Below are 20,322 nucleotides of genomic sequence, written 5' to 3' on the forward strand. Positions count from 1 at the left end.
TCCATAGTTGACCTTTTTGGCCTATGAGACGCTCTGCAGTTCTAAGAGTCCCGTACCATCTTCTCTGTGCTATTCCTCGTCCAACTTCCCCTTCTGGGAAGATTTTGAGACACGCTTTTCTGTGGCTCCTGTGGACCGTATGCCAAAAACGTTAAGGAAATATCTGCTTCAGAGTTTCAGACTGATGTTTCTCTGCTGCTGGACAGACCGTACTCCTAGTGCCTCCTAGACCTCCAACTACTGCTCTGTCATATCTCTCTCTCTGACTCTAACTACAACTACTTGCAATCAGGAAGTGTCCCAGTTCTTCACTGTCCTGCTCTGCAGCTCCTGAATCCCTTAACTGTTTCCTGACTAATAACTAAATACTTCCTATTCTATATTGCCCACCTCTGCACTACCCCATTCCTAATCTAACACTCTATCTATACCTGTTCTAAACTGACCTTGTAACTAACACATCAGACAGTATGCAATATGAAACACTATTATATAAACATAAGGTGCAACATTATATTAACACAGGGGAAAGAGGTGCATGACCACTCAGGTCACCCTCTTACGTTCCTCCCTCCTAAAATATGGTCGTCCTGACCATAACAACACCTGTAAAACACCAATGCACGATTCAAAACACTTAACACACGTTTATATAAAATGCACAACAGGTTATTACACTCTTCATCCAGTGTCTCTTGCTGGTCAACCTTGACCTTGGTCCCACTCGGTTGGGACCCTGGAACACATAGTTCAAGTCTGTTCATTAAGATCGGCCATTTTGGCCCATTTATTAGTTGCCCATACACTCAGGGGCAGAGTTCTTCAACCAGGCACTCACATCGGGTCAGCCAAACAATCAAACGGGTCTGATTGACCCCAGTCCTTCCGCTGTAAGGAACGCAATACAAATGTTCAAGTTCCTTTAAACATGGGTCTGACTGACCCCGATCCCCTTGCTCCTGGGACCCATAAAAGTGTCTGTTTTAAAACACAACAGGACCGTTGGACAACAATTCCTGCTCTCGGTTTACCAAACACAGGAAGTCCTTTTGTTTCAGAAACAATGGCCCACTGGCCAACTTACATTAGCTCTGACAGTTTAGGAGCAGTAACCCGGCTTGTTCCTCGGGTCGTCCTGACAGTTTTCCCCCTCCCTCCTTTTTGCTGGGTACGGTCCTCTTAAGACAAGTATGGTGCCCACCAGCCCCTATTGCAACAGTTCAAGGTAAAACAAGGGCAGTTGGCAGGTAAAAAAAAAGGGCACAATCACTAGAGCAATTGTACACAGTCCGTTAAAGTGGGATATTTAACCCTATCAGGGTTTTAGTACCGTAATCCAGCAGGGAAATGCGCAACAGGAGCAATGAACTTGGAGGGGGGGGAAACAAACCTGAAAGATTCCTCTCTTTCAACTATGGCTGGACTCGCCAATACCGGATGCTTCCAGTGTTCCTTACAGGGCTACCTGCCCTTCAGAGATACAGAATAGTCTCATTATTCATTTTCTAGCGCAACTAGCACAACAGGAAATTTTAAACCTGCCGCTTCATTCAGGGTTCTCCCTGCGGCTGGGCATAATTGGCCACTCTCTGGCCTTGGATGTATATATTAGTGGTCCCAGAGGATGATACACTGGAGCCAGATTCTCCACTGCTTCTCCTGCTCCTTGCAGCGTAGGACAACAGGCTCGGGGATTCGGACCTCACACTTTCCTGAGATCCTGCTGTTACGCCTAGTGATTCTAGAATAGGGGTGCTGCTTTCAGACTCATCTCCTGGTCTTGGGCCGCCACCACCTGCACCGTGGCCATCACAGTTGGCCGCACAGGCCTTTGTATTTTTCTTTCTTGCTGATCCAACTCCTGGCATGTCTTGCACCGGTCCCACTCCATTCTCCCGAGGCCTCCACGGAAAGACATGATGCCGAGCTTCTGCACTTCCAGCATCAACTCCAGCAATGGTGCCACATGCCTTGGCATGAGGGATCCTTCCTCTAGGCTCCACCTGTCCCTGGGTGGAGCCGCTTCCAGCAGTTCCTCCCACTCCCTCTGGGATCTTCATTAATGGGTGGGGTTCCTTCTTCACCGCGCCCACCGCGGGTGGGCACCATTCACAGGGGGCTGCAACCTCGAGCCATCCCAGCGTCCATACCATGCCATTTTTCGTGACATTTTGTACTCAGGACGCCCACAATGGGCTGATCTATCGCCAGCCTCTGCACCATCATCTGCCATCTTAGCTCTCACTGAAATCTTCCCCGCATCTGACTTGTTCTCATGATGCATGATTTCATCCTGCCGACTATGCCAATTTTGTGAGGGGCTCAGGGTGGTAGTGGTGGTGAGGGGCTGTTGTGTTCCTACACCCTGGCTCCCTGACAAAGACAAATATCCTAATTCTCCTGTGCTATACGTGTGGTGCGTAACACTCACGTTTTGGTCGCAGATCTCTGCTGTCTTCGGTTCTTCCACTTCAGGAACCGCTGCACACACATTTGGGGACTTCCACTCTATTTTATAAAAAAGAACTTTACTTAAATGTCCAATTTCAACATAGTGGAACACGCAGTATTGGGTACATACTTTTCCAGGTTCAAAGTCCATTGCACAGCACGTATTGATGTTCACTGTCCGTTTACCTTGAGCTATCCCTTCCATAGTTGAACTTTTTGGCCTATGAGACACTCTGCAGTTCTAAGAGTCCCGTACCATCTTCTCTGTGCAATTCCCCATCCAGCTTCCCCTTCTGGGAAGATTTTGAGACATGCTTTTCTGTGGCTCCTGTGGACCGTAGGCCCCAAACGTTAAGGAAATATCTGCTTCAGAGTTTCAGACTGATGTTTCTCTGCTGCTGGACAGACCTTACTCCTGGTGCCTCCTAGATCTCCAACTACTGCTCTGTCATATCTCTCTCTCTGACTCTAACTACAACTACTCAGAATCAGGAAGTGTCCCAGTTCTACACTGTCCTGGTCCTCCCATACTGGAGCAGCTCCTGAATCCCTTAACTGTTTCCTGACTAATTACTAAATACTTCCTATGCTATAGTGCCCACCTCTGCACTACCCCATTCCTAATCTAACACTCTATCTATACCTGTTCTAAACTGACTCTGTACGAACATATCAGACGGTATGCAATATGAAACACTATTATTTAAACCTAAGGTACAACATTATATTAACACAGGGGAAAGAGGTGCATGACCACTCAGGTCACCCTCTTACATAGGAATGAATAAAATATACCATTTGGGTATAATAAATAAATGTTCTAGATGGTATACTGGTTCTTTGATTCTCAGTGTACATGTAATCTCCACCTAATCGCCAACTTTGGGAAAGCAGTTGAGGACATAAGTTAAGTTATTTTAGGGGTATTGCACCTGTATGCTTGGGTGTAAAGCACATCAAGAAAAACAAAATATCAGAAAACAAATGAAATTTCACAGTGTGTGACCTTTCAGCTGTAAGAAAGACCTTTGTACAATGAATTAGGCTATGTGCCCACGTTGCGGACCTGAAGCATATTTTTTACGCTTCTCCCTGGCGGGAAAATCGCATGCGGATATTACATGCGGTTTTCCCGCCAGGTAGAAGCGTTTGTGAGGCGTCTTTGCATGCATTTCCGCATGCGGGTTATCAAGCACTTCTCCAAGCATCACTTGGAAAAGTGCTTGACAACTTGTTCAGAATGGTAAAAAATAAAAAAATAAACTTTATACTCACCTTCTGATGCATTCTCTGCCCCGTCCGGAGTCTTGAGCGGCTCACGCTGTTGTGTGCAGGACCTGCGGTGACGTCATTGAGTCATGTGGTGGGTCACATGACTCAATGACGTGGCAGGTCCTTCAGACAACAGCGCGACGGAGGGAAAACATCAGAAGATAAGTATAAACTTTATTTTATTCTTTTTTTTACAGGTTCTTTGGTACCCAGGTCTGGATGAGAGTCTCCTCTCCTCCAGACTTGGGTACCATCCGCACATTGATTCCGCTGCGCTTCCGCAAAATTAATGAACATGCTGCGGATTTTTGACTGCAGCATATACGCTGCGGAAAAATCCGCAGCATGGGCATTGACATTGCGGAATGCCATTGGGGACCATGGGGTGCGGATCTACATGCGTTTTTCAAGCGTTTACGCTGCGGAAATTCCGCAGCATATACGCTTGAAAAATGCTACGTGGGCACACAGCCTGAAAAGCAAATCCTATGTTTGCTGCCCAACAGCATTCTGGAGTAGAAAACTTTGGACACTTCTGCTGAAAATAGAAAACAGGTGTGGAAAAAATACATACCGAGCCACTTTATGGACACACAAAAAAATCGCCAATATTAAAAAATAGCACAGAAAAATTGGAATCATTGTGTACACATAGAGCATAGATAAAACTAAATGTAGCTTGCATAATGAGGAAAATCTCACTAGAGATGCTGTCAGCATTCTGGAATTTCAGCTGCTCATCTTGGAAAGTGAAACTTGGCCCAGTTTGTGACCCCAAGCTGCACATAACATCAGTTTACATACAGATAACTATTGCAATGTTGCCACAACCAAAAACACTTAAAAATAACAACTCAAACTTCTAATAGCCAGGGCCAGATTGTAGAGGTCTCATTACTTGATATTTAGCTGGCCACAGGTAACAGGTTTCTGCTTGGCTCCTAGTTTTGTGACTTCACATATTTTATTTTCATTCTTTCAGTCTTTTCTGATTGTTTCTTGGCACACCAGAGCTTTGGTGTGTATAATACGCCTTTTTTTATATACTTTTTTTTTTTTTACTTTGCAGCAGATTTATAAGGACTATTGTAGCTAGCTTAAAAAAGCTGTTTTTATGCAGAATTTAAAATGCAAACATTTGCATACCCAAAGTTTCCGTCAGTCTGGCGTTGCTTCAAACATGTGCTCCACCACTCAGCAACAATTAATATTAGGGTTGAGAAATTTGTTTTTTGCTGCCCTGCCATCCAGTCTGGTCCTCAATGGCAGCCAGTCTTCACTTCTGAACCCGGCGTCCTAAGTAGAGATGAGCATTGTTCTACTCGAACTGTTCGCCAATCTCAAATTCGAGCTGTTTTGGGCGGTGTTCGAGCCGTTCGGCGAACTCGAACAATTTGAGAAAAATTCGGCTGTTCGAGGTTATGTTCGATAACTGTTCGTGCACCAAAATCATAACTGGATTTTTTCTCAGTAATGATGAAAATTAATGTTAATACGCAGTTTGAGTGTACAGCGGGGTGGGGGGAGGGGCAGGGGATGGATCTCTGCAGGAACAATGAAGATCTCCATTTTTTTTTCTCTTTCCCGCATTTACAGTGGGGAGGTGCAATCTGTCAGCCTATCAGCAGCGCACACACGGAGCGAAGTGCTTTTTTTCACACAAGCAAGGGCATGTGTCATTGGCAGTGTATGTCACATGTCCTTGCCCTATAAGACCAAGCCATTTTCCCCGTCGCCACCATTTTCTCACTGCTGCAGCTGCGTGTTAGACGGCACCGCTGTTGTTGTGTGCGCTATACCTTGTTAATTTCAAGCCAATTTTCGCACAAATCTACAGATAGCTTGGGAGTAGGGAATAGTTGTGATTGCAGTCCTTTTAAGGACTAGGTTACAGCATTTCCTACGACTTTTAGCAGGCAGGTCTGTGCTCTTAAATAGATAGGTTGTGGGAGTAAAGACTAATTGTAATTGGAGTCCTTTTCAGGACTAGGTTACATCAGTTCCTATCAGTTTTTGCCAGGCAGGTCTGTGCCAGTGCTGTGCAAGTTTTTTTCACAGCATTTGGCTGAATCTAGCAAAGCTAATCCTTTTTGGCCTATTGCAGAGTGTGTTAGTCAGTGGAGTAGCCTATCTGTGTTGCAAGATATACCACCTGTGTATAGAATACCAATTTTTTTACTGCACCTAGTGAAGTAAAATCTTTTGGGCATAGCATCATTCTATTAGTCCATCTATACTGACCTCCATCAGGTTGCAAACTGAATCTAATTTTTTTCTGCATCTAGCTCTGAAAAAATATTGGGCTTCTAGCTGTGTGTGGGTCTTGTTCTATTAATCCATCTATACTGACCTCCATCAGGTTGCAAACTGAATATAATTTTTTTCTGCATCTAGCTCTGAAAAAATATTGGGCTTCTAGCTGTGTGTGGGTCTTGTTCTATTAATCCATCTATACTGACCTCCATCAGGTTGCAAACTGAATATAATTTTTTTCTGCATCTAGCTCTGAAAAAATATTGGGCTTCTAGCTGTGTGTGGGTCTTGTTCTATTAATCCATCTATACTGACCTCCATCAGGTTGCAAACTGAATATAATTTTTTTCTGCATCTAGCTCTGAAAAAATATTTGGCCTTCTAGCAGTGTGTGGGACTTGTTCTATTAGTCCACCTATACTGACCTCCATCAGGTTGCAAACTGAATATATTTTTTTCTGCATCTACCTCTGAAAAAATATTGGGCTTCTAGCTGTGTGTGGGACTTGTTGTATTAGTCCATATATACTGACCTCCATCAGGTTGCAAACTGAATATATTTTTTTCTGCATCTACCTCTGAAAAAATATTGGGCTTCTAGCTGTGTGTGGGTCTTGTTCTATTAATCCATCTATACTGACCTCCATCAGGTTGCAAACTGAATATAATTTTTTTCTGCATCTAGCTCTGAAAAAATATTGGGCTTCTAGCTGTGTGTGGGTCTTGTTCTATTAATCCATCTATACTGACCTCCATCAGGTTGCAAACTGAATATAATTTTTTTCTGCATCTAGCTCTGAAAAAATATTGGGCTTCTAGCTGTGTGTGGGTCTTGTTCTATTAATCCATCTATACTGACCTCCATCAGGTTGCAAACTGAATATAATTTTTTTCTGCATCTAGCTCTGAAAAAATATTGGGCTTCTAGCTGTGTGTGGGACTTGTTGTATTAGTCCATCTATACTGACCTCCATCAGGTTGCAAACTGAATATATTTTTTTCTGCATCTAGCTCTGAAAAAATATTGGGCTTCTAGCTGTGTGTGGGTCTTGTTCTATTAATCCATCTATACTGACCTCCATCAGGTTGCAAACTGAATATAATTTTTTTCTGCATCTAGCTCTGAAAAAATATTGGGCTTCTAGCTGTGTGTGGGTCTTGTTCTATTAATCCATCTATACTGACCTCCATCAGGTTGCAAACTGAATATAATTTTTTTCTGCATCTAGCTCTGAAAAAATATTGGGCTTCTAGCTGTGTGTGGGTCTTGTTCTATTAATCCATCTATACTGACCTCCATCAGGTTGCAAACTGAATATAATTTTTTTCTGCATCTAGCTCTGAAAAAATATTTGGCCTTCTAGCAGTGTGTGGGACTTGTTCTATTAGTCCACCTATACTGACCTCCATCAGGTTGCAAACTGAATATATTTTTTTCTGCATCTAGCTCTGAAAAAATATTGGGCTTCTAGCTGTGTGTGGGTCTTGTTCTATTAATCCATCTATACTGACCTCCATCAGGTTGCAAACTGAATATAATTTTTTTCTGCATCTAGCTCTGAAAAAATATTTGGCCTTCTAGCAGTGTGTGGGACTTGTTCTATTAGTCCACCTATACTGACCTCCATCAGGTTGCAAACTGAATATATTTTTTTCTGCATCTACCTCTGAAAAAATATTGGGCTTCTAGCTGTGTGTGGGACTTGTTGTATTAGTCCATCTATACTGACCTCCATCAGGTTGCAAACTGAATATATTTTTTTCTGCATCTACCTCTGAAAAAATATTGGGCTTCTAGCTGTGTGTGAGACTTGTTGTATTAGTCCATCTATACTGACCTCCATCAGGTTGCAAATTGAATATAATTTTTTTCTGCATCTAACCCAGCCAATAGTTTTGGCCTAATACCACAGTTTGGCCACTCAGCTCTGCTCGGTTACCATCCATTGTTTTTTTGTGCAAACAACTCCAGAGTTGTGAATTAGTTAACCACCAAAATGAGTGGAAAAGGGCCTGCTGCTGGTGGAAAGGGGAATAGGCGTGTTGGGAAGGGGAAAAAAGGTTGTGTCCGTGGGGTAGGTGTTAAAGCAACAGTAACATCTGCAGAAGAAAGACCATCTTCCAGCCAAACTAAAATGTCTACTTCTTTTAGCGGACAATGTGATAAGATCCCTTTCTTACGGCCACGCCAATCGCTACAAATTCCAGATGAGGCACAAAAACAGCAGGTGCTTCAACGGATATCAAGTGCTCCTTTAAGTGGGCTCTCCTCCACATCAACTTCAACATCACAAATACTCCAGTCCTCAAAGGTGTCACCCAAATCGCACTTGCTTCCTCACAGCTCCCAAATCTCCAGCTGCCCGTCTGAGTATGAGGTAGAACAGATGGTTGAGTCTGCAGAGCTGTTTACTCATACTATAGCCTGGGAATCAGAGGTCGACTCCAGCGCTTCTGTGAATCCAGACGAGGAAATGATCTGCACTGATGCCCAGAATCTTTATGAGTCGGATCCAGGACCAGACGCAGAAGGTTCTGACCATAATGTAGACCCTCATTCCCAAACTGTAACTCCTGTTGGTGGAGACAATGAGGAAGACGATGATAAGACTCAAATACCTGATTGGAGCGACAACTTTAGTTTTTTGTCAGGGCAGGAACAGGTTGGCTCTGAGGACGACGGGTGTGATAACACACAGGGTGATGATGATGAGGTTGGAGATCCCACTTACTGTCAACCCACAGTCAGCCAAGAGATGAGGTCAGCAGAGGAGGTGGAGGAAGATGCTAGTGACGACGAGGTCAGGTTGCGCCTTCCTGGACAGAGACGTAGTACTGGAAGCACGTCAACAACTGCATCCTCAAACACAACTCTGCCTCTCACCACAAGTCGTGGTGGCTCTTCAGGTCGCATGGGTGCTAAGCCTTGCATAGCCTGGGCATTTTTTCAGATCGATAAAGATGACCCAACTCGTGTTATCTGTAACATTTGTCAGCAAAAGCTAAGTAGAGGCCAAAAAATACATAGTTTGAGTACTTCATGCATGAACCGGCACATGGACATGAAGCATAAGTTGCAGTGGGAAGCTCAGTGTGCTACAATGCGGCCTAGCCGGCCGGGCCAACCACCGTCTGCCATATCTTGTGCATCCGCGGCCTCTTCATCCTCTGTGACTGGGGGGACAGCAGTCACACCTGTTTTGGGGCGCAGACCTGCCACCTCTTTACCCGCAACAGCCAGCGTGATTGGCAGGTCATCATTTTCTTTGGAGGTGGGAACACCAGCTGGTGTTGAGCGCTGTCCGACATCGATAGCACCACCTTTGGATCAAGGCAACCTAACATGTCCGCCTGCATCTTCCTCACAGACCGGCAGTTTGCCGGGGACACCCTTATCAACCCCGTCTAAGCACAATAGCCAGCCCTCGGTCCCTCAGATGTGGACAAGTAAAAGACCATTTCCTCCTAGCCATGAGAAAGCTAAGAGGTTGAATTTCACCATCTGCAAGCTCTTGGCTACAGAAATGCTGCCTTTCCGCCTGGTGGACACAGAGGATTTTCGAGACCTTATGTCCGTCGCAGTGCCCCAGTACCAGATGCCCAGTCGGCACTACTTCTCAAAGAAAGGTGTGCCTGCGCTCCACCAGCATGTCGCACACAACATCACCGCTTCTTTGAGAAACTCTGTGTGTGACAGGGTGCATTTCACCACAGACACTTGGACGAGTAGGCATGGACAGGGGCGTTACATGTCGCTGACTGGGCACTGGGTAACTATGGTGACAGCAGGACAAGGGGCTGCTGTCCAAGTCTTGCCGTCCCCACGAGTTGTGCGTCAATCCTCTTTATGTCAAAGTTCCTCCACTGCTTCTGCCTCCTCAACCTCCTCTCGGTCTTCCACCTGCACCCAAAGCCTGTCTGGTCATGCCACAAGCTTTCTAACTGCGCAGAAGGGATCCTGCACACCTCCTTACTATGCTGGCAGTAGGGCTCAACGTCATCAGGCGGTTTTTACATTGAAATGTCTGGGAAATGTGAGTCACACAGCTGAGGAGTTGTGGTCAGCTCTGGAGAACCAATTTCATGAATGGTTGTCTCCACTGGACCTGAAACCAGGGAAGGCCGTGTGCGACAATGCTGCAAACCTGGGTGCGGCCCTTCGCCGGGGCAATGTCACACACGTGCCTTGTATGGCTCACGTGTTGAACCTGGTTGTCCAGCAATTTTTAGCCCACTATCCCAGACTAGATGGCCTTCTGCAGAGGGCACGGTCGCTGTGTGCTCACTTCCACCGTTCGCATCCCGCAGCTCAGCGACTTACATCTCTACAGAAGTCGTTGGGCCTGCCACTTCACCAGCTAAAATGCGATGTGCCTACCCGGTGGAATTCAACTCTGCACATGTTGCAGCGACTGTGGCAGCACCGACAAGCCCTGGTGCAATACGTTCTGACGTATAGCCTGGGCCAACGAGATTCAGAGGTGGGGCAAATCACGCTGGAGGAGTGGTCTCAGATCAGGGACCTATGCACCCTTCTGCACAGTTTTGAAATGGCGACGAAGATGTTTAGTGCTGACGATGCCATTATCAGCATGACTATTCCGGTGATTTACATGCTGGAGCACATGTTAAACAGAATTCGGAGTCAGGTGGTGGCACAAGAGGAGGTGGAGGAAGTAGAGGAGGAGGAGTTGTATGCGGAAGGGCTAACATCTGCAAGGTCCAGACGGTCGGCAGCACCAAGGCGGCAGGCATGTGAGGGTGGGGGAGATGGTTTTACCAGGGCGCATGGTAGCAGCCAAACTAGTGAGGAAGGTGCAGGAGCCCAGGAAGAAGTGGAGGACGAACTGATGGAAGACTCATCAGATGAGGGAGACCTTGATCACATTTCTGTTGTGCGAGGTTGGGGGGAGAGGACAGAGGAAGGAAGCATGATTGTTACCTCGCCACCAACACAACAGGGACTTGGTGCTCCTGGATGCGCAACACACATGAGTGCCTTCTTGCTGCACTACCTGCAACATGACCCTCGAATTGTGAGAATTAGAAATAATCCTGACTACTGGGTTGCCACACTGTTAGATCCCCGGTACAAAAGTAAATTTGCAGAAATTATTCCTGCCATAGAAAGGGATGCACGCATGCAGGAGTATCAGCAGAGACTGTTGCAGAATCTTACATGTGCTTTTCCACAAAATACCAGTGGTGCACGTAGTGAATCTCACAGTTCCAACTTGCCAACCGTGGGACCGTCAAGTGTTCAGCACTCAAACCGTAACAGAACCACAGTATCTGCTGGTAACATCAATTTTGCGGAATCATTTCACCACTTTTTTAGCCCATCCTTTGCAAGGCCACAGGAGACAAGAAGTCTGACACATAGTCAACGCCTAGAGACGATGGTACAGGAGTATCTCCAAGTAAACATTGAAGCCACGACTGTGTCACTGGACCCTTGCTCTTTTTGGGCTTCCAATCTGGATAAATGGCCGGAGCTAGCCACTTACGCCTTGGAGATCTTGTCATGCCCCGCAGCCAGCGTTCTGTCTGAACGTGTGTTCAGCTCTGCTGGTGGTGTGCTGACAGATAAGCGCACGCGGCTCTCCACTGATAATGTAGACAGACTCACGTTCATAAAGATGAACAAATCATGGATCCGAAACGACTTTTCTACCCCTGTGTCATCCTGGGGAGAGTAAAAGCTTGATGATTGGTTAAAAGCTTTCAAATTACTAATCATGTTTATCTGTATCTTGACTGGAAAATAATTTGGGCTTTGTAGCAGTGTGCAGCACTGATCCTATTAGGCCATCTATAATAAGCTTCACCAGATTTAAAATTAAAAATAATTTTTAGCTGCATCTAGCCCGGAAAATAATTTTGGGGCTCCGAGATGCGCAAGACACATAAGTGCCTTCTTGCTGCACTACCTGCAGCATGACCCTCATATTGTCAGAATTCGAAGTAATCATGACTACTGGGTTTCCACACTCTTAGATCCCCCAAACTTTTCGATCAACCTTTTCATTTTAATAAAGACCAAAAAAATGGTCATTTTTGAAATTATAAGCATTAGCAGGTTGTTAGAAACTGAAATCAAACAGTTTTCAACTCAAAACTTTATTCTAGGTGATGTTACATTTTCACATAGGACCCCTTGTTCGAAAGGAGTTTCTGAACTCTCTCGTCCATTGAATTTGTCAGGTTTTGGATGGTTTCTGCTTCAATTGTTTTGCATAAGGACAGAATACCCTCCCAGAGCTGTTGCTTAGATGTGAACTGCCTCCCGCCATCATAGACACTCCTTTTAATGATGCTCCAAAGGTTCTGAATGGGGTAGAGGTCAGGGGAGCATGGGGGTCACACCATAAGTTTGTCCCCTTTTATGCCCATATCAGCCAGAGATGCAGATGTTTTATGTGCAGCATGAGATGGTGCATTATCATGCAGAAAAATGATCTTGCTGTGAAATACACGGTTCTTCTTCTTGAACCATGGCAGGAAGTGCTGTTTGAGAAAATCCACATACATTATGGAGTTCATCTTTAGCGCCTTCAGGGATCCTAAAGGGGCCGACAATCTCTCTCCCCATGTTTCCAGCCCAAAACATTACTCCACCTCCTCCTTGTTGGCGCTGTAGCCGTGTTTGCGTGGGGTGTCCATCAACCATCCATCCTCCACTCCATCCATCTGGACCATCGAGCGCTGCACGGCACTCATCCGTGAACAAAACTGTTTTGAAATCAGTCTTCATGTAATGTTTGGCCCACTGGAGCCGTTTCTGCTTGTGTGAAGTGGATAGAGGAGGTCCACAGGATGGCGTATGCACAGCTGCAAACCTCTGAAGGACCCTGCATCTTGTTGTTCGGGGGACGTTGGAGGCACAAGCAGCTTCAAAAACTTGTCTGCTGCTATGACAAGGCTTTTTGGCCGCTGCTCTTTCAACCTGACGTAATTGCCTGTAGGAAAGAGTCCTCAATTTGCCCTTATCAGCACGCACACGTGTGTACTGTGAATCAGCTACATACTTCTTGATTGCCAAGACACTTCATCCTGATCATCGCACAATGTTGATTGTAGTCATGCCTTGACCTAAACACTCCACAATTTGTTGCTTCTCAGCAGCCGACACATCCTTTTTCTTTCCCATTTTGGCAGAAAATGTAGGCTGCTTAATAATGTGAGAGAGCCTTCTTAAGTAGTCTTGCCTTTCATTGGACACACCTGCCAAACTAATTAGCACACGTGTCTGCAATTGCTTACAGTGATATAAAGAGCCCTGACACACATCACCATCAATGAGTTTAACTGACAAACAAATTCTTCCCTTATCACTCCTAAACACTTTTTGCATAATAATTTGGAACGCAGTGTACATGTGCTTTTCCACAAAACACCAGCGGTTCACGTAGTGAATCTTACAGTTCTAACTTGCCAACCGTGGTCTGTATGGAGTTGTTCAATAAAGGGCCCAAAATTAAGATAACATAGATGGGAGAGGTCTCTATGAATAGGAATTCCTAAGTATTTGATACCCTGTGAGGGACAGGCAAAGGGAAAGTTGGACTGGATGGAATCCTATATGGATTTGGGGAGGGAGACATCGAGGGCCTCAGACTTCGCTGCATTGATTTTAAAATTTGACCATGTAACAAAGTGATCTATTTCAGCCATAACAGCAGGGATGGATATATGTGATTGAGTGATATATACTAGGACATCATCAGCAAATAGAGAGCACTTGTACTCGGTGCCTCCCACCTCAATCCACCTAATATTGGGGTTATGGCGAATTGATGAGAGCAGGTGCTCCGTCTCTAGGATGTATAAGAGAGGGGACAGAGAACATCCCTGCCTTGTCCCATTGGTGATTGTGAAAGGTGATGAAAATGTTCTGACGCGCCCCCTGGGCCTTGGGACACCCGGAGCCGGACCCTTTTTGGTGGATGCTGGTGGTTGTAGTCTCCGTGGCGGCAACCCGGTTCCGTGGCTCAGGGCGGTCAAACCAGTGGCGGAACTATTTATGTGGTTTTGATGTTTAAATGTCCGACTACGCCACCCGTGGATTGCGGTCAGAGTGAACCGCTGCTCCAGGGCAGACCGCTGAGGCTGGTGTTTTGGGTGCAGCAGAGCGTAGCATAACTCCCCACGGGAGGAGTATAGCCTCAGGGCAGTGTATGCGGAGGATGGGGTTGATGGTGCAGGGCAGCAGCAGTAACGACACGGAGTCAGTGATGCAGTCCAGGGCCTTTACTCACAGTTCTTATTATCCAGACCACGTCTGCAGGTAACGGCTGCCCACGTCGTACTGTGCTCACCAGGTGAGGGGCTCAGACAACTCCCAGATAACTTTGGAGCACTTCACAGGTCCCCCTTTGTGTGTCCTTTGTCTGGCCTTTCTTACCAACACTTCTGTCCGGCTGCCTCGGGCCTCCTCTTGGTAAACTTGGCGCCAGTTTCCCTGACCCTATGTGGTGCCTTCCTAGCGGGTGTAGCGAGGGGCTGCGCCACATAAAATGTCAGAGCCTCCGGTTTCTAGCTGAGGGTCGTTTCCTGCCTCCACTAGTTCGGGGACCGGTCTCCCCCTTTGGCCTGACCCCTCCACGCAGGTGGATTCGGGCGTGCGGTGGCGACTCGCCCGTCCGCACCCCTGGGATCCCTTCATTCCTCATTCCTGGAGCCTTCTCCGCTCCTCTTCCTTCCTTCTCCCTCTTCCAGGCCTGGGCCTCTGTTACTAGGCCCGCCTCCGGAGCAGAGCTCATGCAGAGCCCCTGCTCCCTGCCACTTCTGCTCAGACTTCTCTGCACTGAACTAAGATGGTGCCCACCTTTTATACTCCCTTCTCAATGCACCCAGGAACTGCTTCCTCCCTGCTCCTGCACTACAGGGTTCCCCTTCCTCAGTGTTCCCTCCCCCCACTCCAGCCAGGGACAGGGACTGTCGTGCCCATCTCAGGGGCATATTGGTCGCCCTGCCCCACGGCAATGTGGTGTAATGCATGCAGGTGTCGGGTCCTGATCCACACTCCATCCTTACCTGAGAGTGAGATATCACACCTCTGGGTGAGGTGCAATACGTCTGTAGCAACCGAGCCCTCAGGGTGCTACAGTTCCATTTATCTTCAGCCTAGGTGACGTATTGCGATACAGGGCCGTGATTTTGGCTATAAAAGGGTCCCCTAGACCCCTACCCCAAGCTTTTTAAGAGAATCATATATGGCGTGCCAGGAGACTCTATGGAATGCTTTCTCAGCATCCAACGAGAGTATCTAATTACAAATTTTTAACTGCATCTAGCCCAGGAAATACTTTGTGCCTAGTAGCAGTGTCTGCTAGTCAGCGGATTATCCCGGCTGTTAAGCAAGCTACACCACCTGTAGTTTAGACACTTAATTTTTTCAAAGGAAATGATTCGGGACTATGGGATACTTAGTGAAGAGCATCAGGAGGCACCCCAAGGCATAGGGGCTGGGACTGGCATTAGGATGCCTTGGGGTGGACAGCCGAGCTCGATCCTTATAAAAGCTTTTTAACTGCAGCAGCTTTAGTGGACGCTACTGGAGCTGGAATTACGCGGCTGCTGGCATGAGACTTGCCCTCCAATAGATCCTTGTAAATGGATTTAAAGTGTATTCATTCAAATTAGAGAGACAATTTAAATTAAAAAGCTTAGAGCTGCCTCCACCACAGGGGGGCTCGCTCGACCCACCAGCGGACAGGCACCAGTATTGGGAGAGGGGGGCCGGCCGTCAGGGTTCACCGCCGCTCTGGCACAAACCCGGCGACACGGAGGTGGCACGGGCAGGAGCGGACTGGCCGTGTCGGCTTCTCACTTTTTGGATTTTAGAAGGGCATGACATGCCTATATCTGTGTCTCCCCCTCCTTTTACTCCTCCACCTCTTTTATTTTCACATGACTATATGTACTTGTCACTTTTCCATGTGTTAGTTATGTCTTCTGAGCAGTTTGTCAGCTTTTGGACACCTTTGAAGGTGTTTTCTATGTGTTTCTATGTGTTTTTGTTTGCCTGCCATTGTTTTTAACGGTGTTCGAAGGTGTTCGACGAACAGTTCGACGAACAGTTCGGCGAACACACGGGTGTTCGACTAACCGAACCGAACTCGAACACTACGGGGGTGGCTCAACACTAGTCCTAAGCCAATCATCCTGTGCATCTCTGGTGCTTACTAGATTCAACAACGTTATGAAATTACATGTCTAGAGACTACACTTCAAACAATGTCATGATGTGTGTGATGGCATCATCATAATGTCTTGGGGCCTAAAAAGCAATGGTATTGAATGCCGGCTGCCAGGAGAACCAGACTATACGCCAGATAAGGGCAAAGTAAATCGAACTGTTGATCTCCAGTTGGCATATACCATCACAAACTTATATGGAAAAAGTTATATAAGAGCATAGTGAAAAAATAATTATGCATGCTTAGTCCAAATAATCTAGCCATTGGTTGGTTGTTCCATAGATATTTCATTGTAGAAGGAATGGGGCTGTGATTTCTGTTTGGTATGAGCACAACAGAGAATAGCTCCATGAAAGTCATAAACTGCTTATCATCCAGATGTCATTTACTTGCAAATTATAAACTTGTGATATAATATTGAATAATTAGTCTGATGTAATTTTTGCTATATGGTTATCTATAGTGTTTAAACAGGAATACGGTGCTCAGCATAAATAAGTACACCCCCTTTGAATAGTAAGATTTTAATCAATATCTCACTAAACACAAGAATAATGAGATTCATAGAGCATTTTTTTAACCTATAACATGAAACGCAACGCAACTGGAGGGGAGGTGGGTGCTATTATATTGACGAGAGGGGGCGGGGATTTCTTCTGGGGCCTGGAAGAAATCATTAGCATAAATATATAAGATTTCACAACAACAAGACCATTAATATGAGGCATGCAGGTAGGAGTAGATTAACATTTCTATCACCTGTATGTCTATAGAAATAGGTTAGATACTTACCAGGGGGTGACAGATTCCCTTTAATAATCATGGAGGTCATACAAAATAATAGATGTAGTTGTTTTTGAAGTGGGGTGTATTCATTTTTGTATCAGCTAATTTGAATAATTCTGAAGATTTTGTTATGAAAGTTATATTATTAACCTTACTTTCATGTTATAGGTTAAAAAAATGCAGTTGTGGCGCAGTAATCCCACGACTGTGCCCTGCACTCCCTCCACGATCCTAGCTTCTATGGGAGAATGTGTTCGTGACTCGCCAGCACCTGCGCAGAAGATCACGGAATACACCAGTCAGTGATCTTCTGCGCAGGAGCTGGTGAGTCACAGAGATTTTCTCCCATAGAATGGAGGATCATGAAGGGAGTGCAGGGAGCAGGCGTGGGAAATCATAAGCATAAAGATATAATATAAGATTTCACAGCTAACACATAAAGTAGCACTCTGTAACGCTAAGTATGCAAACATGAAATATATGAAATTTGAATTGCAGCTGAAGAAAATAGGAATACCGTATTTTTCGGACTATAAGATGCACCGGACCATAAGACGCACCTAGGTTTTAAAGGAGCAAAATAGGGAAAAAAATGTAAGCAAAAAATGTGGTCATGATGCCCTATTATGGGGGAGGGGGTCTGCTGCTGACACTGGTATTGGGGTAATGTCCCCCAATTCTGTTAATATCCTCCATCCTGGTATGTATGGCCCCTCTTTCCTGGTATAAGTGGCCCCCATCCCATCCTGGTATGCATGGCACTCCTTTATCCCCCATCCTGGTATGCATGGCACCCCTTTATACCCCATCTTGGTATGCATGGCACCCCTTTATACCCCATCCTGGTATGCATGGCATCCCTTGAGCCCCCATCCTGGTATGCATGGCACCCCTTGAGCCCCCATCCTAGTATGCATAGCACCCCTTGAGCCCCCATCCTGATATGCATAGCACCCCTTGATACCCCATCCTGGCATGCATGGCACCCCTTGAGCCCCCATCCTGGTATGCATGGCACCCTCTGAGCCCCCATCTTGGTATGTATGGCACCCTCTGCGCTCCCATCCTGGTATGCATGGCACCCCTTGAGCCCCCATTCTGGTATGCATGGCACCCTCTAAGCCCCCATCCTGGTATGCATGGCACCCTCTGAGCCCCCATCCTTGTATGCATGGCACCCCTCTGAGCCCCCATCCTGGTATGCATGTCACCCTCTGAGCCCCCATCCTGGTATGTATGGCACCCTCTGAGCCCCCATCCTGGTATGTATGGCACCCTTTGAGCCCCCATCCTGGTATGTATGGCACCTTCTGAGCCCCCATCCTGGTATGCATGGCACCCTCTGAGCCCCCATCCTGGTATGTATGGCACCTTCTGAGTCCCCATCCTGGTATGTATGGCACCTTCTGAGCCCCCATCCTGGTATGTATGGCACCTTCTGAGCCCCCATCCTGGTATGCATGGCACCCTCTGAGCCCCCATCCTGGTATTATGGCACCCTCTGAGCCCCCATTCTGGTATGCATGGCACCCTCTGAGCCCCCATCCTGGTATGTATGGCACCTTCTGAGCCCCCATCCTGGTATGTATGGCACTTTCTGAGCCCCCATCCTGGTATGTATGGCATCTTCTGAGCCCCCATCCTGGTATGTATGGCACCTTCTGAGCCCCCATCCTGGTATGTATGGCACTTTCTGAGCCCCCATCCTGGTATGTATGGCACCTTCTGAGCCCCCATCCTGGTTTGTATAGCACCTTCTGAGCCCCCATCCTGGTATGCATGGCACCCCTCTGAGCCCCCATCCTTTTATGTATGGCACCCTCTGAGCCCCCATCCTGGTATGTATGGCACCCTCTGAACCCCCATCCTGGTATGTATGGCACCCTCTGAACCCCCATCCTGGTATGTATGGCACCCTCTGAGCCTCCATCATGCTGCCTGCAAAAAAAAAATGAACAATCATACCTCCTCTCTCCTCCAGTGCTGTCCCGCTCTGCTGCCGACACTCTCACTGTGTGAGCGGTGCACGGCAGGGTGCGCATGGCGTCCCAGCCATGCACCCTCACACAGTGTGAGACGCTGTGCTGGAATAGTCACTGCTCCCCACGCCGGGACTTTGTGCATGGGGAGCAGTGACCATTCAGTCTGTTCAATAGCCGGCACACTGTACCGCAGCGCGGTTCCTGCTGCCGCTCTGTGGTCAGTGTGCCTGCTATTAAAGACCATGGATATTCACTACAACCCATGGGAGTGGGTTGCAGCGAATATTCATGAGCTTTAATAGCGGGCACACTGACCGCAGAGCGCAGCAGGAGCCCTGCTGCGGCTACAGTGTGCCGGCTATTAAGAGAAATGAATATTCATTGCTCTCCATGCCCATGGGCATCTTATAAAAAAAGTGCATCTTATATTCCGAAAAATACGGGTAATTGAGAAATCTTAGCGCATAAATTGGCCAATTCATGTGTACCTGGTAAGGCATTTCTCTTTACCAGGAACCTACCAATGTGTATCTTCTCTTAGAGACTAAAGTCTGCATGTGTTTAGCAAGGTAAGAACCTGCTGTAATTAAAACTGCCTGTGACTTAGAGGCGTACTTAGCGTTACAGAGTGCTACTTTATTTGTTAGTTATATATGGAAATGGCTATGTAATGCACATGCCCGAGCTGAGCGGCGTGTGCGTGTGATTCCACTGGACCGTGCCGGAGAGTGAATGCCTGGAGGGGCGTAACTAGGTATTCACCCGATCCGACCAGGCTCGCACGACGGCATACGACGCCAGTGCACCAAGGAGGAACCGAGCAGAGGGACCAGGTGCTACTACAGGACAGACCCCGGACACGGCTGTTGACCCACACAGGGGAATACAGGAACAGACTGGTTAGGCTGGCACACAGACTGGTGGGAATAGGCAGGCACGACTGGTATGCAGGCAGGCGGGTATGCAGGCAGGGGGGTACAGGCAAGCACGGCTAGAGTGCAGACAGGGAGGCACTAGCAGGTAGGAACACAGGCGGGATAGGACCCAGTACACACTGGGACTCAGGAACAGAACCACAGATGTGGCGGACAAACACAGCAGAGTGAGGCCGCCCAGAGAGGTGAGCGAGAGCAGGGCAGGACGAGACCGCCTGGAGCGGTGAGCAAGAGTAGAGCAGGACGAGGCCGCCTGGAGCAGTGAGCAAGAATAGAGCAGGAAAATTCCGCCTGGAGCGGTGAGCAAGAGTAGAGCAGGACAAGGCCGTCTGGAGCGGTGAGCAAAGGGTCAGAGCAGAGCGAGACTGCCGGAGCAGTGAGCAAGGAGTCAGAACAGAGCGAGACTGCCGGAGCAGTGAGCAAAGGATTCAGAGCAGAGCG

General features: G+C 47.1%; 1 protein-coding gene and 1 long non-coding RNA gene across 4 annotated transcripts in view; one reads left to right on the forward strand and one right to left on the reverse strand.

Annotated features, from left to right (window-relative positions):
- The window catches only part of LOC141265639 (uncharacterized), a 31,591-nt gene extending 28,662 nt beyond the window's left edge, over positions 1 to 2,929 (reverse strand). Inside the window, exons 1-2 of the long non-coding RNA XR_012320136.1 lie at positions 2,582 to 2,929; positions 2,432 to 2,508 (exon numbers count right to left, since the gene is read on the reverse strand). This is a non-coding gene — a long non-coding RNA (uncharacterized lncRNA). The remainder of the gene's footprint in view (positions 1 to 2,431; positions 2,509 to 2,581) is intronic.
- DIPK1C (divergent protein kinase domain 1C) overlaps positions 1 to 20,322 on the forward strand; it is a 265,620-nt gene that overhangs the window by 107,131 nt on the left and 138,167 nt on the right. The window lies entirely within an intron of this gene.

Source organism: Phyllobates terribilis, unplaced genomic scaffold (assembly GCF_046119375.1).
Source record: "Phyllobates terribilis strain yellow unplaced genomic scaffold, ASM4611937v1 Scaffold_4__5_contigs__length_816908805, whole genome shotgun sequence".
NCBI lineage: Eukaryota > Metazoa > Chordata > Amphibia > Anura > Dendrobatidae > Phyllobates > Phyllobates terribilis.